Genomic DNA, 5186 nt, shown 5'->3' with positions numbered 1-5186 from the left:
ACTGACTGTGTGGAGTTTGCACATTCTCCCCGTGTCTGCGTGGGTTTCCTCCGGGTGCTCCGGTTTCCTCCTTTTTCCAGCAGATGTGCGGGTCAGGTGAATTGGCCATGCTAAATTGCCCGTAGTGCTAGGTTAAAGGGGTGGATGTAGGGGTATGGGTGGGTTGCGCTTCGGCGGGTCGGTGTGGACTTGTTGGGCCGAAGGGCCTGTTTCCACACTGTAAGTAATCTATCTAATCTAATTTTTCAACACTTTCCTCCCACAATCCAAAGATGTGCAGGTTAGGTGAATTGGTGATGTTAAATTGCCCGTGGTGTTAGGTGCGTTAGTCAGGATAAATATAGGGTGGGGAATGGGTCTGAGTGGGTTACTCTTCGGATGGTTGGTGTGGACTTGTTTGGCTGAAGGGGCTGTTTCCATACTGCAGAGAGTCTATATTTTTCAAACTACAGCTAACTAGGTGACCCTAATGTTACGTTCTCTCAAAAAATTACTAAATACTTTACTGTAAACTACAGTCTAGGGACTACTCTAATTCCCAGTAGTGCACCAGTTACCAGTAGCCTAAGTCCCACTACTCTTAAAGCTTATGGGTATGAAAACATTAATGGAAATTGGATGTAAGAAAATTGAAGGGCCAAAGGGCCTGTTTCCACACTGTAAGTAATCTAACTTCTCACCTAACCATTGCTTACCAATCAGGATACCTTCTGTCCAAAACATTACTTTAGATCATGTGATGTGACTAAATGCAGCTTCTATGATTCTACCCTTGTAATGGATCAGGGTCCTCCCTGTGCTTGAGGTTTTACATGCTGGTTCTACTTCCCAACTGCTGATCAAGGCAAGGCTGCTATTTGAAACAAGCAATTCTGGTGACTGCAGCAACTTCTCTCTGAAACTTCCTTGGTCACATCTCACTGGCGCCCTCTGTTGGATACTCTTCCTCCTGTTGAGCACCAGGTCATCTGCGATCCTCTTTTCAATTTTGGTGACTGAGCCAACTTCTCCAAGAGTCCTCCTTGCTCACTTTTCTCTGGTCCTCTCTGTTCTAGAAAGCACATCAAAACAGAATGTGCACACAATGCCTAGATAACTAGTTCTTGTAATGCTTCATTGAGAGAGAAATATTAGTGACAGTGTTGGGGTTAACATGTCTGTTCTTGCTTCAGATAGTGCCACAGACTCTTGTGTTCACCTGAAGTAGCAAATGTGACTTTATCCTAATGTGTTATTAGAGAATCAGGTTACAGACCAACAGGTTCATCTGCTTTCAGAGGGCTGCTCCTTAGTCAGGTGAAGATGGTCATCTGTTGAACTGAAACCTGGTGTCATATGACTTCTGACTTTGTTCACCACAGTCCAACACCAGCATGTCCATATCATTATTAGGGAATCAGCACGTCTGCCAGCTGAAGTAGCTTTGAACTCATTGACATCACCTACTGAGTTGTGTCTCACTGTAATGCATTGAGAAGGAAATATCAGAGTCAGCAAACTGTAAGCAATCCTTGTAACCCTTTTCTGCTATTTATGTGTAACCACCTTTTGTTGTTGGAACATGTTGAAGAACAGTTACTAATGAGAAATCTAAAGCAATCAGTAATGAACTAATTGTGAATACAAAAGTTGAATCCAGGAATATTACTGACATGGAATAAGGACTGTCAACAGAGCAACAGTTGGTCCTTGACTATTTCTAATGCAACTGGGGATTTGAACACATGGAAGGCCCAAAGATGAAGTGAGAAATTGTTATTCCACTGGCATCAAGTTATGACAACATGAAGGGAAATTGAGATCAAGTATGACTGTGTATATATGGAATGAAGCCAGTGGTTTACACTGTGTTAAGAAATCCTTTGTCTATGTACTCCTCATTCCCAAGAGGCCTTGTACCCCAAAGATTCTTTTTTTTTCCAGAGAGGATCTGTTTGACTGCTCTAGTTGCCTTGCCTTCTTGTTGCTGCCCACTGTGGAGGTCTCAGCACAAAGGCTCAAGTTCCTCTGCATGGCACCCTCCCTCACTATCACCAACTGTTGCTGGAGATTCCATTACACAAGAGAAGACATTTTCTATGCAAAGGGAGGGAACATTTGGTGTCATGTCGTTGAGATCATGTGAAAGTACACAGCAGCATTAACAGTGACAGATCAGTGGTTGTCTCACTAAGGAATGGTGCACATCACTTTCAAGAGGGAATACGAAAGTTATATGCGATAGTGGTGTAAATGTTGCCAATTAGTTTTTATTTTAAATATTAAAAGCTGTAGTAATTGAATTAACATAACCAGGGTATAGGAGCGAAATGTTTGAATTTGTGCAACTTTGGAATTCATTTTTAATGGCTGCAGTTTTGAATATTTCAAATTACTATTTTGAAGAGCTAAGCTAAATAAATGGGTGTATGCAAGGATGAGAGCAAGAGACTTTCAAACTCTCAGTCCCAAGTTGTGTGACTCAAACAGGGAAATATATATAAAGTAAGCTGATATTGATGAATGGCAAAGCTGACTATAAGGGCTGTATGACATTCTGCTTTTTTTTAGGGTATACATGGAAAATGAAAGAAGACAATTTGAAGATTAGATTGGACAGGGAATTAAGGAGGTTAAAATGCAGCAAGAACATAATTCACCGGCTTCTATCTCTGGCTAAGACAGACGATCCACAACTTTGTAGACGGTACTAATAAGATTAATATTGGGAAGTGCTGTCAGCACTACTCTAAACCCATACCATATCCAAATCTGTATAGATTTATAGGTAAAGCAGTTTAAAATCTTTAAGAAGTGAGACTTAACATCTGATCCTTCTCAAATCCTTTGTAATAAGCTTATCATATCAATTGTTACAATGAGATCTTGGTGAGGTTCATCAATTTATTACAGATCAGGCAGGATACAATAAATTGTCGTCTTGCCAGGTGTGGAGGCTGCCCTTCTTTAATCACCCAGCCCTTTGGTTGGTTATAATCAAGGTAATTTACAAAGGATCCCTTCTATTCTCCATAACATTTGTTACTTCGAGACAAAATGAATTTCTATTTTAAAGGAGCTAATTGAACTAGGCCTTTTTTTGAGTCATCCAATATAACCTGTAACTTATTGTTAAAATGCAATAACGATAATTTCTTAACTATTGGATATTCTTCTAGTTAGACGAGGAAGTGGTTATCCTCAACTACACTAGATGAAGCAGGTCCTGTTAGTTTTTCACATTAAAAAGGATGGTGGCAGCAACCTTTGGCATATGTAACAGCCCACAGTGTGTTGTTATGCTTGTACAACAACCTTAGCATTTTATGTGGTTCTGAGGGAATCTGCTGATTCATATTCTTTTCCTCACTGTGGTCTCATTTCCTGAACCTTGCAGAATGATCGTGTATTTTCTACAAATTGAGGTTCTGCATCCAAACTCTGCTCGCAGCACATCAGGCAATTTTCTTCCCATTGCTGCACTGTACCTGTTCTCCATATTCCTTTGTTCTCTGAGAGAAAAATCTGTCAATTTCACTGTTAAATACCTTCAACAATGGAGCATCCATCAGACTAGACCATTCAAACAATTCACAATCTTTCTAAGTGAAAAAAGATTTTACTCATCACAATCTTAAATCATTGACCCTTCATCCTAACATCTATGTTCTAAATCCTCCAGCATCTTTCAACATTTTGGAGGTGTCAATGAGACCACATTGTGTTTTTATAAACTCCAGAGAGTATTGGCTGCATTTATTTAGTTCCTCGATACTATAGGCAATTTAACAAGGCCAATCCACCCTAATCTGTGCATCTTTTGACTGTGGGATGAAACTGGAGCCAACGCAGAAACAGGGAGAATGTGCAGATTTGTTTCACACGTCGGCGCAACATCGAGGGCTGAAGGGCTTATACTGCATTTGTAATTTTCTATATTCTATGTTCTCACAAGACAATCATTTAATTCCAAAATTCCAAGAACTAATTAAATGAACATTCCCTGTTCTGTTTCCTGTGCATACATCTTTTGGGGAAGGAAATCTACTGGCCTTTTCTGGTCCGATACATATGTTACTCCAGAGTCACTGTAATATGGCTGACTCTCAACTGTCCTCTGAAATTGCCTAGCAAGCCAATCCATTCAATGGTGAATAGGGATGTGCAACAAATGCCAATGTAGCCAGTGATGCCTATATCCCTTGAAAGAGTTGTAAAAAAAACTTAAAATAGTAATTTATCTTTACTCTCTACTTCCTGTCCATTGATTTATTCTTCATCCATGCTAATATATTTCCCTCAATTCTGAGTCTTATTTTGCCCAATAACTTTTAAAGTTGCACATTATCAAATACCTTTGAGAAACTCTGTTTGTAAAATCTACTGCACCCTCTTCACCTATTATGCCTGCTACAGTGTCAGAAAAATTTTGTCAAACACTATTTTCCATTCATAAAACCATGATCATTCTATACTTTTCCAGGTACATCATTAAGATATCCTTGAAGATAGACTCCAGTGTTTTCCTGGAATCTGATGATAGTCTAATAGGCCTTGTTAGGGATGCCCTTATTTGAGAGACATAAGATGGCTGGCAGCTAGGTTGTCCTTCTCGTCCTGCACAAAATGGCAGGCAAGTGGTTAAATAGAATGAAAAGCCTGCTCCAGCATTTAAGTGAGACGCAATAGGAATTTTGAAAAGGGGTCACTCTGAGGCAAAAAGGAGCTTTGCATAAACAGCTGCAAGGAGATTTGTTAGAGACAGTTTGATAAAAAGCGTCCAAGGATAGACATTTTGAAGATTTGAAACAAACATTGAACGTGTACTGCCTGCAGGATTTCCCTGCGGCAGGCTATTTCGATATGACCTTCAGGAGCGTGAAGAATTGCGAGCAGCTCCTGAAGGTCTTCAAGGAGAAGGAAGGGGAACCTCTGTTCTCCATCTTGTCGGTGGTCCCGTTGTGTGTGCTTCCTGCGCAAAGGAGTCGGGTTGTAACAATCCAGATGTACAACCCTCACATCCCAGCAGCAGATGTCCTGACCTTCCTGAGAAGATACGTCCAGGTCGAGGGAGAGAGTACCGATGTGGTTGATCCTTTCGGGATCTGGACCAGCAAATGACAGGTCAGCGTAACCCTGAGGGTCGATGCCAGTGGGAACATCCTCCACCCACCCTCCAGCTTTGCCATCGGAGGAAGCAGAGGTTA

This window comes from Chiloscyllium plagiosum, chromosome 14, assembly GCF_004010195.1.
Source record: "Chiloscyllium plagiosum isolate BGI_BamShark_2017 chromosome 14, ASM401019v2, whole genome shotgun sequence".
NCBI classification, from domain to species: domain Eukaryota; kingdom Metazoa; phylum Chordata; class Chondrichthyes; order Orectolobiformes; family Hemiscylliidae; genus Chiloscyllium; species Chiloscyllium plagiosum.
This window is presented reverse-complemented; position numbering follows the sequence as displayed.